General features: G+C 33.5%; 7 non-coding genes across 7 annotated transcripts; all 7 read left to right on the plus strand.

Annotated features, from left to right (window-relative positions):
* The first annotated feature begins 4728 nt into the window (after window positions 1-4728).
* Window positions 4729-4821, plus strand: TRNAI-UAU (transfer RNA isoleucine (anticodon UAU)). The gene is given in 2 exon segments: window positions 4729-4766; window positions 4786-4821. It is a non-coding gene; the product is annotated as a tRNA-Ile (tRNA).
* A 4443-nt stretch (window positions 4822-9264) lies between these two features.
* Window positions 9265-9359, plus strand: TRNAI-UAU (transfer RNA isoleucine (anticodon UAU)). Its single transcript is given in 2 exon segments — window positions 9265-9302; window positions 9322-9359. It is a non-coding gene; the product is annotated as a tRNA-Ile (tRNA).
* Window positions 9360-10776: 1417 nt separating this feature from the next.
* TRNAI-UAU (transfer RNA isoleucine (anticodon UAU)) lies at window positions 10777-10869 on the plus strand. The gene is given in 2 exon segments: window positions 10777-10814; window positions 10834-10869. It is a non-coding gene; the product is annotated as a tRNA-Ile (tRNA).
* A 1419-nt stretch (window positions 10870-12288) lies between these two features.
* On the plus strand, window positions 12289-12381 carry TRNAI-UAU (transfer RNA isoleucine (anticodon UAU)). The gene is given in 2 exon segments: window positions 12289-12326; window positions 12346-12381. It is a non-coding gene; the product is annotated as a tRNA-Ile (tRNA).
* Window positions 12382-13800: 1419 nt separating this feature from the next.
* Window positions 13801-13893, plus strand: TRNAI-UAU (transfer RNA isoleucine (anticodon UAU)). The gene is given in 2 exon segments: window positions 13801-13838; window positions 13858-13893. It is a non-coding gene; the product is annotated as a tRNA-Ile (tRNA).
* Window positions 13894-15312: 1419 nt separating this feature from the next.
* TRNAI-UAU (transfer RNA isoleucine (anticodon UAU)) lies at window positions 15313-15405 on the plus strand. Its single transcript is given in 2 exon segments — window positions 15313-15350; window positions 15370-15405. It is a non-coding gene; the product is annotated as a tRNA-Ile (tRNA).
* A 5923-nt stretch (window positions 15406-21328) lies between these two features.
* Window positions 21329-21421, plus strand: TRNAI-UAU (transfer RNA isoleucine (anticodon UAU)). Its single transcript is given in 2 exon segments — window positions 21329-21366; window positions 21386-21421. It is a non-coding gene; the product is annotated as a tRNA-Ile (tRNA).
* Window positions 21422-21644: the final 223 nt, after the last annotated feature.

A 21644-nucleotide genomic window follows, 5' to 3' on the forward strand; every position in this document is an offset into this window, starting at 1 on the left:
GCAATATACACCTAAGGATACATAAAACTGGGCAATAACACAAATGCACAATATAATTGATTAACTTATGATCAGAATATTACTTTTATTAGGTACTTTAGTATTGGGTGCAGTAGTTTAGTGGATTTAAAAAGTAACTAATTTAAAATTAATAAACCAAGTTAATATACTTAGTCAACTCGATGCTAAAATCACTCAACTAAAAATAAGACACTTTGACCATGTGCTCATGTGGTGCAATCGGTCAGCGCGCAGTACTTATAAGACAGTATCTGTTGAGCAATGCCGAGGTTGTGAGTTCAAGCCTCACCTGGAGCAAATGTAATTTTTTTTCTAATGTCATCAGTTAATGATTATCATCTGCTAGCTGAACATCCTGATATGAAGGCAGAAAAAAATCACAAACATGACTGTTTTTAAGGTACCAGTACACACATCTGCTTTGGTTCATATGCACTGTAAACATTACTTTAGTTAGTCAACAAAATGGAATGCAAAAGACTACCTCTTTATTGGTAAAAGAGTTGCATCAATCTGTTTTGCTGCAATGTAACATGAGGGTCCACACTATTAGGTCTGGTTAGTACAATCACATTTCATGCTGGGATTTGTAAAGCAAAGAACACAAATAAACGGCTTTCCTATATCGCAACAATTAATGATTATATTAATGAAAAAATCAGTTTCACACAAAGATGTTACTAAGCCCCACTGGCCTAATGGATAAGGCACTGGCCTCCTAAGCTAGGGATTGTGGTTTCAAGTCTCATCTGGGCTTTATTTCATCCATATAATTACTGGAAATGTTCCCTTGATACTGCACAAATGGCTCCACCAGAAACTTTTATCTGCTTAACAATCCGGTACTGTTCAGCTTGCAAAATTATGGCCCTGTATCTAAAAGCAGACATTTATCCTGATGACATTGTGGATTAGTTTCCGGATAAGTTTGCTATCACCTGGGACAGTGGCTTCAAGTCTCATCTAGGATGCATGTTCCTTTGATGCTCATTCTCATTCTAGAAGTTATGCTTTTTTTCAATGCAGGTGACTGTCTTAATGGTATTGCATGAAATCCATATATACCAAAACATACCTATTAAGTTTTAATTGCAATTTAATATCAGAGTGGCTACAAAATAACAATGTCTATGGCAATTGCTGATGGGTTTCTTGAAGTCCTTTCATCCATGTCATCAAAAGGGTAATTTTCTGCTTTTTATATTTCTTTGGACACTGACTTTACTGACAATTTAGGTGCTACAGACCAAAAAAAAAATGTTTACCTTTAAATATAGAACACAAGTGAGATTTAAATTATTTTTATTTAAAGATACTGCACTTTTTGGTATTATAGTGTATATTTTCCCTATGCAACATTAAAGTTACATATATTTATAGCAAATATTATTTAAGATAAATAAACCGGAATTATTTATAAACAGGAATTATTTTACAATTTTGATAATATTGAACTGTACAGCAATGGCATGAATTCATTGCAATATACACCTAAGGATACATAAAACTGGGCAATAACACAAATGCACAATATAATTGATTAACTTATGATCAGAATATTACTTTTATTAGGTACTTTAGTATTGGGTGCAGTAGTTTAGTGGATTTAAAAAGTAACTAATTTAAAATTAATAAACCAAGTTAATATACTTAGTCAACTCGATGCTAAAATCACTCAACTAAAAATAAGACACTTTGACCATGTGCTCATGTGGTGCAATCGGTCAGCACGCAGTACTTATAAGACAGTATCTGTTGAGCAATGCCGAGGTTGTGAGTTCAAGCCTCACCTGGAGCAAATGTAATTTTTTTTCTAATGTCATCAGTTAATGATTATCATCTGCTAGCTGAACATCCTGATATGAAGGCAGAAAAAAATCACAAACATGACTGTTTTTAAGGTACCAGTACACACATCTGCTTTGGTTCATATGCACTGTAAACATTACTTTAGTTAGTCAACAAAATGGAATGCAAAAGACTACCTCTTTATTGGTAAAAGAGTTGCATCAATCTGTTTTGCTGCAATGTAACATGAGGGTCCACACTATTAGGTCTGGTTAGTACAATCACATTTCATGCTGGGATTTGTAAAGCAAAGAACACAAATAAACGGCTTTCCTATATCGCAACAATTAATGATTATACTAATGAAAAAATCAGTTTCACACAAAGATGTTACTAAGCCCCACTGGCCTAATGGATAAGGCACTGGCCTCCTAAGCTAGGGATTGTGGTTTCAAGTCTCATCTGGGCTTTATTTCATCCATATAATTACTGGAAATGTTCCCTTGATACTGCACAAATGGCTCCACCAGAAACTTTTATCTGCTTAACAATCCGGTACTGTTCAGCTTGCAAAATTATGGCCCTGTATCTAAAAGCAGACATTTATCCTGATGACATTGTGGATTAGTTTCCGGATAAGTTTGCTATCACCTGGGACAGTGGCTTCAAGTCTCATCTAGGATGCATGTTCCTTTGATGCTCATTCTCATTCTAGAAGTTATGCTTTTTTTCAATGCAGGTGACTGTCTTAATGGTATTGCATGAAATCCATATATACCAAAACATACCTATTAAGTTTTAATTGCAATTTAATATCAGAGTGGCTACAAAATAACAATGTCTATGGCAATTGCTGATGGGTTTCTTGAAGTCCTTTCATCCATGTCATCAAAAGGGTAATTTTCTGCTTTTTATATTTCTTTGGACACTGACTTTACTGACAATTTAGGTGCTACAGACCAAAAAAACAATGTTTACCTTTAAATATAGAGCACAAGTGAGATTTAAATTATTTTTATTTAAAGATACTGCACTTTTTGGTATTATAGTGTATATTTTCCCTATGCAACATTGAAGTTACATATATTTATAGCAAATATTATTTAAGATAAACAAACAGAAATTATTTATAAACAGGAATTATTTTACAATTTTGATAATATTGAACTGTACAGCAATGGCATGAATTCATTGCAATATACACCTAAGGATACATAAAACTGGGCAATAACACAAATGCACAATATAATTGATTAACTTATGATCAGAATATTACTTTTATTAGGTACTTTAGTATTGGGTGCAGTAGTTTAGTGGATTTAAAAAGTAACTAATTTAAAATTAATAAACCAAGTTAATATACTTAGTCAACTCGATGCTAAAATCACTCAACTAAAAATAAGACACTTTGACCATGTGCTCATGTGGTGCAATCGGTCAGCGCGCAGTACTTATAAGACAGTATCTGTTGAGCAATGCCGAGGTTGTGAGTTCAAGCCTCACCTGGAGCAAATGTAATTTTTTTTCTAATGTCATCAGTTAATGATTATCATCTGCTAGCTGAACATCCTGATATGAAGGCAGAAAAAAATCACAAACATGACTGTTTTTAAGGTACCAGTACACACATCTGCTTTGGTTCATATGCACTGTAAACATTACTTTAGTTAGTCAACAAAATGGAATGCAAAAGACTACCTCTTTATTGGTAAAAGAGTTGCATCAATCTGTTTTGCTGCAATGTAACATGAGGGTCCACACTATTAGGTCTGGTTAGTACAATCACATTTCATGCTGGGATTTGTAAAGCAAAGAACACAAATAAACGGCTTTCCTATATCGCAACAATTAATGATTATACTAATGAAAAAATCAGTTTCACACAAAGATGTTACTAAGCCCCACTGGCCTAATGGATAAGGCACTGGCCTCCTAAGCTAGGGATTGTGGTTTCAAGTCTCATCTGGGCTTTATTTCATCCATATAATTACTGGAAATGTTCCCTTGATACTGCACAAATGGCTCCACCAGAAACTTTTATCTGCTTAACAATCCGGTACTGTTCAGCTTGCAAAATTATGGCCCTGTATCTAAAAGCAGACATTTATCCTGATGACATTGTGGATTAGTTTCCGGATAAGTTTGCTATCACCTGGGACAGTGGCTTCAAGTCTCATCTAGGATGCATGTTCCTTTGATGCTCATTCTCATTCTAGAAGTTATGCTTTTTTTCAATGCAGGTGACTGTCTTAATGGTATTGCATGAAATCCATATATACCAAAACATACCTATTAAGTTTTAATTGCAATTTAATATCAGAGTGGCTACAAAATAACAATGTCTATGGCAATTGCTGATGGGTTTCTTGAAGTCCTTTCATCCATGTCATCAAAAGGGTAATTTTCTGCTTTTTATATTTCTTTGGACACTGACTTTACTGACAATTTAGGTGCTACAGACCAAAAAAACAATGTTTACCTTTAAATATAGAGCACAAGTGAGATTTAAATTATTTTTAATTAAAGATACTGCACTTTTTGGTATTATAGTGTATATTTTCCCTATGCAACATTGAAGTTACATATATTTATAGCAAATATTATTTAAGATAAATAAACAGAAATTATTTATAAACAGGAATTATTTTACAATTTTGATAATATTGAACTGTACAGCAATGGCATGAATTCATTGCAATATACACCTAAGGATACATAAAACTGGGCAATAACACAAATGCACAATATAATTGATTAACTTATGATTAGAATATTACTTTTATTAGGTACTTTAGTATTGGGTGCAGTAGTTTAGTGGATTTAAAAAGTAACTAATTTAAAATTAATAAACCAAGTTAATATACTTAGTCAACTCGATGCTAAAATCACTCATCTAAAAATAATACGCTTTGACCATGTGCTCCTGTGGCGCAATCGGTTAGCGCGCGGTACTTATAAGACAGTATCTGTTGAGCAATGCCGAGGTTGTGAGTTCAAGCCTCACCTGGAGCAAATGTAATTTTTTTTCTAATGTCATCAGTTAATGATTATCATCTGCTACCTGAACATCCTGATATGAAGGCAGAAAAAAATCACAAACATGACTGTTTTTAAGGTACCAGTACACACATCTGCTTTGGTTCATATGCACTGTAAACATTACTTTAGTTAGTCAACAAAATGGAATGCAAAAGACTACCTCTTTATTGGTAAAAGAGTTGCATCAATCTGTTTTGCTGCAATGTAACATGAGGGTCCACACTATTAGGTCTGGTTAGTACAATCACATTTCATGCTGGGATTTGTAAAGCAAAGAACACAAATAAACGGCTTTCCTATATCGCAACAATTAATGATTATACTAATGAAAAAATCAGTTTCACACAAAGATGTTACTAAGCCCCACTGGCCTAATGGATAAGGCACTGGCCTCCTAAGCTAAGGATTGTGGTTTCGAGTCTCATCTGGGCTTTATTTCATCCATATAATTACTGGAGATGTTCCCTTTATTCTTGCTTGATACTGCACAAATGGCTCCACCAGAAACTTTTATCTGCTTAACAATCCGGTACTGTTCAGCTTGCAAAATTATGGCCCTGTATCTAAAAGCAGACATTTATCCTGATGACATTTTGGATTAGTTTCCGGATAAGTTTGCTATCACCTGGGACAGTGGCTTCAAGTCACATCTAGGATACATGTTCCTTTGATGCTCATTCTCATTCTAGAAGTTATGCTTTTTTTCAATGCAGGTGACTGTCTTAATGGTATTGCATGAAATCCATATATACCAAAACATACCTATTAAGTTTTAATTGCAATTTAATATCAGAGTGGCTACAAAATAACAATGTCTATGGCAATTGCTGATGGGTTTCTTGAAGTCCTTTCATCCATGTCATCAAAAGGGTAATTTTCTGCTTTTTATATTTCTTTGGACACTGACTTTACTGACAATTTAGGTGCTACAGACCAAAAAAACAATGTTTACCTTTAAATATAGAACACAAGTGAGATTTAACTTATTTTTATTTAAAGATACTGCACTTTTTGGTATTATAGTGTATATTTTCCCTATGCAACATTGAAGTTACATATATTTATAGCAAATATTATTTAAGATAAATAAACAGGAATTATTTATAAACAGGAATTATTTTACAATTTTGATAATATTGAACTGTACAGCAATGGCATGAATTCATTGCAATATACACCTAAGGATACATAAAACTGGGCAATAACACAAATGCACAATATAATTGATTAACTTATGATTAGAATATTACTTTTATTAGGTACTTTAGTATTGGGTGCAGTAGTTTAGTGGATTTAAAAAGTAACTAATTTAAAATTAATAAACCAAGTTAATATACTTAGTCAACTCGATGCTAAAATCACTCAACTAAAAATAATACACTTTGACCATGTGCTCCTGTGGTGCAATCGGTCAGCGTGCAGTACTTATAAGACAGTATCTGTTGAGCAATGCCGAGGTTGTGAGTTCAAGCCTCACCTGGAGCAAATGTAATTTTTTTTCTAATGTCATCAGTTAATGATTATCATCTGCTACCTGAACATCCTGATATGAAGGCAGAAAAAAATCACAAACATGACTGTTTTTAAGGTACCAGTACACACATCTGCTTTGGTTCATATGCACTGTAAACATTACTTTAGTTAGTCAACAAAATGGAATGCAAAAGACTACCTCTTTATTGGTAAAAGAGTTGCATCAATCTGTATTGCTGCAATGTAACATGAGGGTCCACACTATTAGGTCTGGTTAGTACAATCACATTTCATGCTGGGATTTGTAAAGCAAAGAACACAAATAAACGGCTTTCCTATATCGCAACAATTAATGATTATACTAATGAAAAAATCAGTTTCACACAAAGATGTTACTAATCCCCACTGGCCTAATGGATAAGGCACTGGCCTCCTAAGCTAGGGATTGTGGTTTCAAGTCTCATCTGGGCTTTATTTCATCCATGTAATTACTGGAGATGTTCCCTTTATTCTTGCTTGATACTGCACAAATGGCTCCACCAGAAACTTTTATCTGCTTAACAATCCGGTACTGTTCAGCTTGCAAAATTATGGCCCTGTATCTAAAAGCAGACATTTATCCTGATGACATTGTGGATTAGTTTCCGGATAAGTTTGCTATCACCTGGGACAGTGGCTTCAAGTCTCATCTAGGATGCATGTTCCTTTGATGCTCATTCTCATTCTAGAAGTTATGCTTTTTTTCAATGCAGGTGACTGTCTTAATGGTATTGCATGAAATCCATATATACCAAAACATACCTATTAAGTTTTAATTGCAATTTAATATCAGAGTGGCTACAAAATAACAATGTCTATGGCAATTGCTGATGGGTTTCTTGAAGTCCTTTCATCCATGTCATCAAAAGGGTAATTTTCTGCTTTTTATATTTCTTTGGACACTGACTTTACTGACAATTTAGGTGCTACAGACCAAAAAAACAATGTTTACCTTTAAATATAGAACACAAGTGAGATTTAACTTATTTTTATTTAAAGATACTGCACTTTTTGGTATTATAGTGTATATTTTCCCTATGCAACATTGAAGTTACATATATTTATAGCAAATATTATTTAAGATAAATAAACAGGAATTATTTATAAACAGGAATTATTTTACAATTTTGATAATATTGAACTGTACAGCAATGGCATGAATTCATTGCAATATACACCTAAGGATACATAAAACTGGGCAATAACACAAATGCACAATATAATTGATTAACTTATGATTAGAATATTACTTTTATTAGGTACTTTAGTATTGGGTGCAGTAGTTTAGTGGATTTAAAAAGTAACTAATTTAAAATTAATAAACCAAGTTAATATACTTAGTCAACTCGATGCTAAAATCACTCAACTAAAAATAATACACTTTGACCATGTGCTCCTGTGGTGCAATCGGTCAGCGTGCAGTACTTATAAGACAGTATCTGTTGAGCAATGCCGAGGTTGTGAGTTCAAGCCTCACCTGGAGCAAATGTAATTTTTTTTCTAATGTCATCAGTTAATGATTATCATCTGCTACCTGAACATCCTGATATGAAGGCAGAAAAAAATCACAAACATGACTGTTTTTAAGGTACCAGTACACACATCTGCTTTGGTTCATATGCACTGTAAACATTACTTTAGTTAGTCAACAAAATGGAATGCAAAAGACTACCTCTTTATTGGTAAAAGAGTTGCATCAATCTGTTTTGCTGCAATGTAACATGAGGGTCCACACTATTAGGTCTGGTTAGTACAATCACATTTCATGCTGGGATTTGTAAAGCAAAGAACACAAATAAACGGCTTTCCTATATCGCAACAATTAATGATTATACTAATGAAAAAATCAGTTTCACACAAAGATGTTACTAATCCCCACTGGCCTAATGGATAAGGCACTGGCCTCCTAAACTAGGGATTGTGGTTTCAAGTCTCATCTGGGCTTTATTTCATCCATGTAATTACTGGAGATGTTCCCTTTATTCTTGCTTGATACTGCACAAATGGCTCCACCAGAAACTTTTATCTGCTTAACAATCCGGTACTGTTCAGCTTGCAAAATTATGGCCCTGTATCTAAAAGCAGACATTTATCCTGATGACATTGTGGATTAGTTTCCGGATAAGTTTGCTATCACCTGGGACAGTGGCTTCAAGTCTCATCTAGGATGCATGTTCCTTTGATGCTCATTCTCATTCTAGAAGTTATGCTTTTTTTCAATGCAGGTGACTGTCTTAATGGTATTGCATGAAATCCATATATACCAAAACATACCTATTAAGTTTTAATTGCAATTTAATATCAGAGTGGCTACAAAATAACAATGTCTATGGCAATTGCTGATGGGTTTCTTGAAGTCCTTTCATCCATGTCATCAAAAGGGTAATTTTCTGCTTTTTATATTTCTTTGGACACTGACTTTACTGACAATTTAGGTGCTACAGACCAAAAAAACAATGTTTACCTTTAAATATAGAGCACAAGTGAGATTTAACTTATTTTTATTTAAAGATACTGCACTTTTTGGTATTATAGTGTATATTTTCCCTATGCAACATTGAAGTTACATATATTTATAGCAAATATTATTTAAGATAAATAAACAGGAATTATTTATAAACAAGAATTATTTTACAATTTTGATAATATTGAACTGTACAGCAATGGCATGAATTAATTGCAATATACACCTAAGGATACATAAAACTGGGCAATAACACAAATGCACAATATAATTGATTAACTTATGATTAGAATATTACTTTTATTAGGTACTTTAGTATTGGGTGCAGTAGTTTAGTGGATTTAAAAAGTAACTAATTTAAAATTAATAAACCAAGTTAATATACTTAGTCAACTCGATGCTAAAATTACTCAACTAAAAATAATACACTTTGACCATGTTTTCCTGTGGCGCAATCGGTTAGCGCGCGGTACTTATAAGACAGTATCTGTTGAGCAATGCCGAGGTTGTGAGTTCAAGCCTCACCTGGAGCAAATGTAATTTTTTTTCTAATGTCATCAGTTAATGATTATCATCTGCTACCTGAACATCCTGATATGAAGGCAGAAAAAAATCACAAACATGACTGTTTTTAAGGTACCAGTACACACATCTGCTTTGGTTCATATGCACTGTAAACATTACTTTAGTTAGTCAACAAAATGGCATGCAAAAGACTACCTCTTTATTGGTAAAAGAGTTGCATCAATCTGTTTTGCTGCAATGTAACATGAGGGTCCACACTATTAGGTCTGGTTAGTACAATCACATTTCATGCTGGGATTTGTAAAGCAAAGAACACAAATAAACGGCTTTCCTATATCGCAACAATTAATGATTATACTAATGAAAAAATCAGTTTCACACAAAGATGTTACTAAGCCCCACTGGCCTAATGGATAAGGCACTGGCCTCCTAAGCTAAGGATTGTGGTTTCAAGTCTCATCTGGGCTTTATTTCATCCATATAATTACTGGAGATGGTCCCTTTATTCTTGCTTGATACTGCACAAATGGCTCCACCAGAAACTTTTATCTGCTTAACAATCCGGTACTGTTCAGCTTGCAAAATTATGGCCCTGTATCTAAAAGCAGACATTTATCCTGATGACATTTTGGATTAGTTTCCGGATAAGTTTGCTATCACCTGGGACAGTGGCTTCAAGTCACATCTAGGATACATGTTCCTTTGATGCTCATTCTCATTCTAGAAGTTATGCTTTTTTTCAATGCAGGTGACTGTCTTAATGGTATTGCATGAAATCCATATATACCAAAACATACCTATTAAGTTTTAATTGCAATTTAATATCAGAGTGGCTACAAAATAACAATGTCTATGGCAATTGCTGATGGGTTTCTTGAAGTCCTTTCATCCATGTCATCAAAAGGGTAATTTTCTGCTTTTTATATTTCTTTGGACACTGACTTTACTGACAATTTAGGTGCTACAGACCAAAAAAACAATGTTTACCTTTAAATATAGAGCACAAGCGAGATTTAACTTATTTTTATTTAAAGATACTGCACTTTTTGGTATTATAGTGTATATTTTCCCTATGCAACATTGAAGTTACATATATTTATAGCAAATATTATTTAAGATAAATAAACAGGAATTATTTATAAACAAGAATTATTTTACAATTTTGATAATATTGAACTGTACAGCAATGGCATGAATTAATTGCAATATACACCTAAGGATACATAAAACTGGGCAATAACACAAATGCACAATATAATTGATTAACTTATGATTAGAATATTACTTTTATTAGGTACTTTAGTATTGGGTGCAGTAGTTTAGTGGATTTAAAAAGTTACTAATTTAAAATTAATAAACCAAGTTAATATACTTAGTCAACTCGATGCTAAAATTACTCAACTAAAAATAATACACTTTGACCATGTGTTCCTGTGGCGCAATCGGTTAGCGCGCGGTACTTATAAGACAGTATCTGTTGAGCAATGCCGAGGTTGTGAGTTCAAGCCTCACCTGGAGCAAATGTAATTTTTTTTCTAATGTCATCAGTTAATGATTATCATCTGCTACCTGAACATCCTGATATGAAGGCAGAAAAAAATCACAAACATGACTGTTTTTAAGGTACCAGTACACACATCTGCTTTGGTTCATATGCACTGTAAACATTACTTTAGTTAGTCAACAAAATGGAATGCAAAAGACTACCTCTTTATTGGTAAAAGAGTTGCATCAATCTGTTTTGCTGCAATGTAAGATGAGGGTCCACACTATTAGGTCTGGTTAGTACAATCACATTTCATGCTGGGATTTGTAAAGCAAAGAACACAAATAAACGGCTTTCCTATATCGCAACAATTAATGATTATACTAATGAAAAAATCAGTTTCACACAAAGATGTTACTAAGCCCCACTGGCCTAATGGATAAGGCACTGGCCTCCTAAGCTAGGGATTGTGGTTTCAAGTCTCATCTGGGCTTTATTTCATCCATATAATTACTGGAGATGTTCCCTTTATTCTTGCTTCATACTGCACAAATGGCTCCACCAGAAACTTTTATCTGCTTAACAATCCGGTACTGTTCAGCTTGCAAAATTATGGCCCTGTATCTAAAAGCAGACATTTATCCTGATGACATTGTGGATTAGTTTCCGGAAAAGTTTGCTATCACCTGGGACAGTGGCTTCAAGTCTCATCTAGGATGCATGTTCCTTTGATGCTCATTCTCATTCTAGAAGTTATGCTTTTTTTCAATGCAGGTGACTGTCTTAATGGTATTGCATGAAATCCATATATACCAAAACATACCTATTAAGTTTTAATTGCAATTTAATATCAGAGTGGCTACAAAATAACAATGTCTATGGCAATTGCTGATGGGTTTCTTGAAGTCCTTTCATCCATGTCATCAAAAGGGTAATTTTCTGCTTTTTATATTTCTTTGGATACTGACTTTACTGACAATTTAGGTGCTACAGACCAAAAAAACAATGTTTACCTTTAAATATAGAGCACAAGTGAGATTTAACTTATTTTTATTTAAAGATACTGCACTTTTTGGTATTATAGTGTATATTTTCCCTATGCAACATTGAAGTTACATATATTTATAGCAAATATTATTTAAGATAAATAAACAGGAATTATTTATAAACAGGAATTATTTTACAATTTTGATAAAATTGAACTGTACAGCAATGGCATGAATTCATTGCAATATACACCTAAGGATACATAAAACTGGGCAATAACACAAATGCACAATATAATTGATTAACTTATGATTAGAATATTACTTTTATTAGGTACTTTAGTATTGGGTGCAGTAGTTTAGTGGATTTAAAAAGTAACTAATTTAAAATTAATAAACCAAGTTAATATACTTAGTCAACTCGATGCTAATATCACTCATCTAAAAATAATATGCTTTGACCATGTGCTCCTGTGGCGCAATCGGTTAGCGCGCGGTACTTATAAGACAGTATTTGTTGAGCAATGCTGAGGTTGTGAGTTCAAGCCTCACCTGGAGCAAATGTAATTTTTTTTCTAATGTCATCAGTTAATGATTATCATCTGCTACCTGAACATCCTGATATGAAGGCAGAAAAAAATCACAAACATGACTGTTTTTAAGGTACCAGTACACACATCTGCTTTGGTTCATATGCACTGTAAACATTACTTTAGTTAGTCAACAAAATGGCATGCAAAAGACTACCTCTTTATTGGTAAAAGAGTTGCATCAATCTGTTTTGCTGCAATGTAACATGAGGGTCCACACTATTAGGTCTGGTTAGTACAATCACATTTCATGCTGGGATTTGTAAAGCAAAGAACACAAATAAACGGCTTTCCTATATCGCAACAATTAATGATTATACTAATGAAAAAATCAGTTTCACACAAAGATGTTACTAAGCCCCACTGGCCTAATGGATAAGGCACTGGCCTCCTAAGCTAAGGATTGTGGTTTCAAGTCTCATCTGGGCTTTATTTCATCCATATAATTACTGGAGATGGTCCCTTTATTCTTGCTTGATACTGCACAAATGGCTCCACCAGAAACTTTTATCTGCTTAACAATCCGGTACTGTTCAGCTTGCAAAATTATGGCCCTGTATCTAAAAGCAGACATTTATCCTGATGACATTTTGGATTAGTTTCCGGATAAGTTTGCTATCACCTGGGACAGTGGCTTCAAGTCACATCTAGGATACATGTTCCTTTGATGCTCATTCTCATTCTAGAAGTTATGCTTTTTTTCAATGCAGGTGACTGTCTTAATGGTATTGCATGAAATCCATATATACCAAAACATACCTATTAAGTTTTAATTGCAATTTAATATCAGAGTGGCTACAAAATAACAATGTCTATGGCAATTGCTGATGGGTTTCTTGAAGTCCTTTCATCCATGTCATCAAAAGGGTAATTTTCTGCTTTTTATATTTCTTTGGACACTGACTTTACTGACAATTTAGGTGCTACAGACCAAAAAAACAATGTTTACCTTTAAATATAGAGCACAAGCGAGATTTAACTTATTTTTATTTAAAGATACTGCACTTTTTGGTATTATAGTGTATATTTTCCCTATGCAACATTGAAGTTACATATATTTATAGCAAATATTATTTAAGATAAATAAACAGGAATTATTTATAAACAAGAATTATTTTACAATTTTGATAATATTGAACTGTACAGCAATGGCATGAATTAATTGCAATATACACCTAAGGATACATAAAACTGGGCAATAACACAAATGCACAATATAATTGATTAACTTATGATTAGAATATTACTTTTATTAGGTACTTTAGTATTGGGTGCAGTAGTTTAGTGGATTTAAAAAGTAACTAATTTAAAATTAATAAACCAAGTTAATATACTTAGTCAATTCGATGCTAAAATCACTCATCTAAAAATAATATGCTTTGACCATGTGCTCCTGTGGCGCAATCGGTTAGCGCGCGGTACTTATAAGACAGTATCTGTTGAGCAATGCCGAGGTTGTGAGTTCAAGCCTCACCTGGAGCAAATGTAATTTTTTTTCTAATGTCATCAGTTAATGATTATCATCTGCTACCTGAACATCCTGATATGAAGGCAGAAAAAAATCACAAACATGACTGTTTTTAAGGTACCAGTACACACATCTGCTTTGGTTCATATGCACTGTAAACATTACTTTAGTTAGTCAACAAAATGGCATGCAAAAGACTACCTCTTTATTGGTAAAAGAGTTGCATCAATCTGTTTTGCTGCAATGTAACATGAGGGTCCACACTATTAGGTCTGGTTAGTACAATCACATTTCATGCTGGGATTTGTAAAGCAAAGAACACAAATAAACGGCTTTCCTATATCGCAACAATTAATGATTATACTAATGAAAAAATCAGTTTCACACAAAGATGTTACTAAGCCCCACTGGCCTAATGGATAAGGCACTGGCCTCCTAAGCTAAGGATTGTGGTTTCAAGTCTCATCTGGGCTTTATTTCATCCATATAATTACTGGAGATGGTCCCTTTATTCTTGCTTGATACTGCACAAATGGCTCCACCAGAAACTTTTATCTGCTTAACAATCCGGTACTGTTCAGCTTGCAAAATTATGGCCCTGTATCTAAAAGCAGACATTTATCCTGATGACATTTTGGATTAGTTTCCGGATAAGTTTGCTATCACCTGGGACAGTGGCTTCAAGTCACATCTAGGATACATGTTCCTTTGATGCTCATTCTCATTCTAGAAGTTATGCTTTTTTTCAATGCAGGTGACTGTCTTAATGGTATTGCATGAAATCCATATATACCAAAACATACCTATTAAGTTTTAATTGCAATTTAATATCAGAGTGGCTACAAAATAACAATGTCTATGGCAATTGCTGATGGGTTTCTTGAAGTCCTTTCATCCATGTCATCAAAAGGGTAATTTTCTGCTTTTTATATTTCTTTGGACACTGACTTTACTGACAATTTAGGTGCTACAGACCAAAAAAACAATGTTTACCTTTAAATATAGAGCACAAGCGAGATTTAACTTATTTTTATTTAAAGATACTGCACTTTTTGGTATTATAGTGTATATTTTCCCTATGCAACATTGAAGTTACATATATTTATAGCAAATATTATTTAAGATAAATAAACAGGAATTATTTATAAACAAGAATTATTTTACAATTTTGATAATATTGAACTGTACAGCAATGGCATGAATTAATTGCAATATACACCTAAGGATACATAAAACTGGGCAATAACACAAATGCACAATATAATTGATTAACTTATGATTAGAATATTACTTTTATTAGGTACTTTAGTATTGGGTGCAGTAGTTTAGTGGATTTAAAAAGTAACTAATTTAAAATTAATAAACCAAGTTAATATACTTAGTCAACTCGATGCTAAAATTACTCAACTAAAAATAATACACTTTGACCATGTGTTCCTGTGGCGCAATCGGTTAGCGCGCGGTACTTATAAGACAGTATCTGTTGAGCAATGCCGAGGTTGTGAGTTCAAGCCTCACCTGGAGCAAATGTAATTTTTTTTCTAATGTCATCAGTTAATGATTATCATCTGCTACCTGAACATCCTGATATGAAGGCAGAAAAAAATCACAAACATGACTGTTTTTAAGGTACCAGTACACACATCTGCTTTGGTTCATATGCACTGTAAACATTACTTTAGTTAGTCAACAAAATGGAATGCAAAAGACTACCTCTTTATTGGTAAAAGAGTTGCATCAATCTGTTTTGCTGCAATGTAAGATGAGGGTCCACACTATTAGGTCTGGTTAGTACAATCACATTTCATGCTGGGATTTGTAAAGCAAAGAACACAAATAAACGGCTTTCCTATATCGCAACAATTAATGATTATACTAATGAAAAAATCAGTTTCACACAAAGATGTTACTAAGCCCCACTGGCCTAATGGATAAGGCACTGGCCTCCTAAGCTAGGGATTGTGGTTTCAAGTCTCATCTGGGCTTTATTTCATCCATATAATTACTGGAGATGTTCCCTTTATTCTTGCTTGATACTGCACAAATGGGTCCACCAGAAACTTTTATCTGCTTAACAATCCGGTACTGTTCAGCTTGCAAAATTATGGCCCTGTATCTAAAAGCAGACATTTATCCTGATGACATTGTGGATTAGTTTCCGGAAAAGTTTGCTATCACCTGGGACAGTGGCTTCAAGTCTCATCTAGGATGCATGTTCCTTTGATGCTCATTCTCATTCTAGAAGTTATGCTTTTTTTCAATGCAGGTGACTGTCTTAATGGTATTGCATGAAATCCATATATACCAAAACATAGCTATTAAGTTTTAATTGCAATTTAATATCAGAGTGGCTACAAAATAACAATGTCTATGGCAATTGCTGATGGGTTTCTTGAAGTCCTTTCATCCATGTCATCAAAAGGGTAATTTTCTGCTTTTTATATTTCTTTGGATACTGACTTTACTGACAATTTAGGTGCTACAGACCAAAAAAACAATGTTTACCTTTAAATATAGAGCACAAGTGAGATTTAACTTATTTTTATTTAAAGATACTGCACTTTTTGGTATTATAGTGTATATTTTCCCTATGCAACATTGAAGTTACATATATTTATAGCAAATATTATTTAAGATAAATAAACAGGAATTATTTATAAACAGGAATTATTTTACAATTTTGATAAAATTGAACTGTACAGCAATGGCATGAATTCATTGCAATATACACCTAAGGATACATAAAACTGGGCAATAACACAAATGCACAATATAATTCATTAACTTATGATTAGAATATTACTTTTATTAGGTACTTTAGTATTGGGTGCAGTAGTTTAGTGGATTTAAAAAGTAACTAATTTAAAATTAATAAACCAAGTTAATATACTTTGTCAACTCGATTCTAAAATCACTCAACTAAAAATAATGAGCTTTCACCATGCGCTCCTGTGGTGCAATCAGTCAGTGCACGGTATTTATAAGACAGTATCTGTTGAGCAATGCCGAGGTTGTGAGTTCAAGCCTCACCTGGAGCAAATGTAATTTTTTTTCTAATGTCATCAGTTAATGATTATCATCTGCTACCTGAACATCCTGATATGAAGGCAGAAAAAAAAACACAAACATGACTGTTTTTAAGGTACCAGTACACACATCTGCTTTGGTTCATATGCACTGTAAACATTACTTTAGTTAGTCAACAAAATGGAATGCAAAAGACTACCTCTTTATTGGTAAAAAAGTTGCATCAATCTGTTTTGCTGCAATGTAACATGAGGGTCCACACTATTAGGGCTGGTTAGTACAATCACATTTCATGCTGGGATTTGTAAAGCAAAGAACACAAATAAACAGCTTTCATATATCGCAACAATTAGTGATTATACTAATGAAAAAATCAGTTTCACACAAAGATGTTACTAAGCCCCAGTAGCCTAATGGATAAGGCACTGGCCTCCTAAGTTGGTGTTTGTGGTTTCAAGTTATCTGGGGTGATAAGCTTTATTTCATCCATATAATTACTGGATATGTTCCCTTTATTCTTGCTTGATACTGCACAAATGGCTCCACCAGAAACTTTTATCTGCTTAACAATCCGGTACTGTACAGCTTGCAAAATTATGGCCCAGTATCTAAAAGCAGACATTTATCCTAATGACATTGTGGATTAGTTTCCTGAAAAGTTTACTATCACCTGGGACAGTGGCTTCAAGTCCCATCTTGGATGCATGTTCCTTTGTTGCTCATTCTCATTCTAGAAGTTATGCTTTTTTTCAATGCAGGTGACTGTCTTAATGGTATTGCATGAAATCCATATATACCAAAACATACCTATTAAGTTTTAATTGCAATTTAATATCAGAGTGGCTACAAAATAACAATGTCTATGGCAATTGCTGATGGGTTTCTTGAAGTCCTTTCATCCATGTCATCAAAAGGGTAATTTTCTGCTTTTTATATTTCTTTGGACACTGACTTTACTGACACTTTAGGTGCTACAGACCAAAAAAACAATGTTTACCTTTAAATATAGAGCACATGTGAGATTTAAATTATTTTTAATTTAAAGATGCTGCATTTTTTGGTATTGTAGTGTATATTTTCCCTATGCAACATTAAAGTTACATATATCTATAGCAAATATTATTTAAGATAAATAAACAGGAATGAATTTACAATTTTGATAATATTGAACTGTACAATAATGGCATGAATTCATTGCAATATACACCTATGGATACATAAAACTGGGCAATAACACAAATGCACAATATAATTGATTACCTTATGATTAGAATATTACTTTTATTAGGTACTTTAGTATTGGGTGCAGTAGTTTAGTGGATTTAAAAAGTAACTAATTTAAAATAAATAAACCAATTTAATTTACTTAGTCAACTCGATTCTAAAATCACTCAACTAAAAATAATGCACTTTGACCATGCTCTCCTGTGGCGCAATAGGTCAGCGAGCGGAACTTATAAGACAGTATCTGTTGAGCAATGCCGAGGTTGAGAGTTCAAGCCTCACCTGGAGCAAATGTAATTTTTTTTCTAATGTCTTCAGTTAATGATTATCATCTGCTACCTGAACATCCGGATATGAAGGCTGAAAAAAAAACACAAACATGACTGTTTTTAAGGTACCAGTACACACATCTGCTTTGGTTCATATGCATTGTAAACATTACTTTAGTTAGTCCACAAAATGGAATGCAAAAGACTACCTCTTTATTGGTAAAAGAGTTGCATCAATCTATTTTGCTGCAATGTAACATGAGGGTCCTCACTATTAGGGCTGGTTAGTACAACACATTTCATGTTGGGATTTGTAAAGCAAAGAACACAAATGAACGGCTTTCCTATATCACAACAATTAGTGATCATACTAATGAAAAAATCAGTTTCACACAAAGATGTTACTAAGCCCAAGTGGCCTAATGGATAAGGCACTGGCCTCCTAAGCTGGTGTTTGTGGTTTCAAGTTATCTGGGGTGATAGGCTTTATTTCATCCATATAATTACTGGAGATGTTCCTTTTATTCTTGCTTCATACTGCACAAATGGCTCCACCAAAAACTTTTATCTGCTTAACAATCCGGTACTATTCAGCTTGCAAAATTATGGCCCAGTATCTAAAAGCAGACATTTATCCTAATGACATAGTGGATTAGTTTCCTGAAAAGTTTACTATCACCTGGGACAGTGGCTTCAAGTCCCATCTAGGATGCATATTCCTTTGTTGCTCATTCTCATTCTAGAAGTTATGCTTTTTTTCAATGCAGGTGACTGTCTTAATGGTATTGCATGAAATCCATATATACCAAAACATACCTATTAAGTTATAATTGCAATTTAATATCAGAGTGGCTACAAAATAACAATGTCTATGGCAATTGCTGATGGGTTTCTTGAAGTCCTTTCATCCATGTCATCAAAAGGGTAATTTTCTGCTTTTTATATTTCTTTGGACACTGACTTTACTGACAATTTAGGTGCTACAGACCAAAAAAACAATGTTTACCTTTAAATATAGAGCACATGTGAGATTTAAATTATTTTAATTTAAAGATGCTGCATTTTTTGGTATTGTAGTGTATATTTTCCCTATGCAACATTAAAGTTACATATATCTATAGCAAATATTATTTAAGATAAATAAACAGGAATGATTTTACAATTTTGATAATATTGAACTGTACAACAATGGCATGAATTCATTGCAATATACACCAATGGATACATAAAACTGGGCAATAACACAAATGCACAATATAATTGATTACCTTATGATTAGAATATTACTTTTATTAGGTACTTTAGTATTGGGTGCAGTAGTTTAGTGGATTTAAAAAGTAACTAATTTAAAATTAATAAACCAAGTTAATTTACTTAGTCAACTCGATGCTAAAATCACTCAACTAAAAATAATGCACTTTGACCATGCGCTCCTGTGGCGCAATCGGTCAGCGTGCGGAACTTATAAGACAGTATCTGTTGAGCAATGCAGAGGTTGTGAATTCAAGTCTCACCTGGAACAAAAGTAATTTTTTTCTAATGTCATCAGTTAATGATTATCATCTGCTACCTGAACATCCTGATATGAAGGCAGAAAAAAAAACACAAACATGACTGTTTTTAAGGTACCAGTACACACATCTTCTTTGGTTCATATGCACTGTAAACATTACTTTAGTTAGTCAACAAAATGGAATGCAAAAGACTACCTCTTTACTGGTAAAAGAGTTGCATCAATCTGTTTTGCTGCATTGTAACATGAGGGTCCACACTATTAGGTCTGGTTAGTACAATCACATTTCATGCTGGGATTTGTAAAGCAAAGAACACAAATAAACGGCTTTCCTATATCGCAACAATTAATGATTATACTAATGAAAAAATCAGTTTCACACAAAGATGTTACTAAGCCCCAGTGGCCTTTGGATAAGGGACTGGCCTCCTAAGCTGGTGTTTGTGGTTTCAAGTTATCTGGGGTGATAGGCTTTATTTCATCCATATAATTACTGGAGATGTTCCTTTTATTCTTGCTTGATACTGCACAAATGGCTCCACCAGAATGTTTTATCTGATTAACAATCCGGTACTATTCAGCTTGCAAAATTATGGCCCAGTATCTAAAAGCAGACATTTATCGTAATGACATTGTGGATTAGTTTCCTGAAAAGTTTACTATCACCTGGGACAGTGGCTTCAAGTCCCATCTAGGATGCATGTTCCTTTGTTGCTCATTCTCATTCTAGAAGTTATGCTTTTTTTCAATGCAGGTGACTGTCTTAATTGTATTGCATGAAATCCATATATACCAAAACATAACTATTAAGTTTTAATTGCAATTTAATATCAGAGTGGCTACAAAATAACAATGTCTATGGCAATTGCTGATGGGTTTCTTGAAGTCCTTTCATCCATGTCATCAAAAGGGTAATTTTCTGCTTTTTATATTTCTTTGGACACTGACTTTACTGACACTGTAGGTGCTACAGACCAAAAAAACAATGTTTACCTTTAAATATAGAGGACATGTGAGATTTAAATTATTTTAATTTAAAGATGCTGCATTTTTTGGTATTGTAGTGTATATTTTCCCTATGCAACATTAAAGTTACATATATCTATAGCAAATATAATTTAAGATAAATAAACAGGAATGATTTTACAATTTTGATAATATTGAACTGTACAACAATGGCATGAATTCATTGCAATATACACCTATGGATACATAAAACTAGGCAATAACACAAATGCACAATATAATTGATTACCTTATGATTATAATATTACTTTTATTAGGTACTTTAGTATTGGGTGCAGTAGTTTAGAGTATTTAAAAAGTAACTAATTTAAAATTAATAAACCAAGTTAATTTACTTAGAAAACTCGATTCTAAAATAACTCAAATAAAAATAATGCACTTTGACCATGCGCTCCTGTGGCGCAATCAGTCAGCGCGCTGTACTTATAAGACAGTATCTGTTGAGCAATGCCGAGGTTGTGAGTTCAAGCCTCACCTGGAGCAAATGTAATTTTTTTTCTAATGTCATCAGTTAATGATTATCATCTGCTACCTGAACATCCTGATATGAAGGCAGAAAAAAAAACACAAACATGACTGTTTTTAAGGTACCAGTACACACATCTGCTTTGGTTCATATGCACTGTAAACATTACTTTAGTTAGTCCACAAAATGGAATGCAAAAGACTACCTCTTTATTGGTAAAAGAGTTGCATCAATCTGTTT

This window comes from Taudactylus pleione, unplaced genomic scaffold (genome assembly GCF_031769625.1).
Source record: "Taudactylus pleione unplaced genomic scaffold, aTauple2 ptg000473l, whole genome shotgun sequence".
NCBI classification, from domain to species: Eukaryota; Metazoa; Chordata; class Amphibia; order Anura; family Myobatrachidae; genus Taudactylus; species Taudactylus pleione.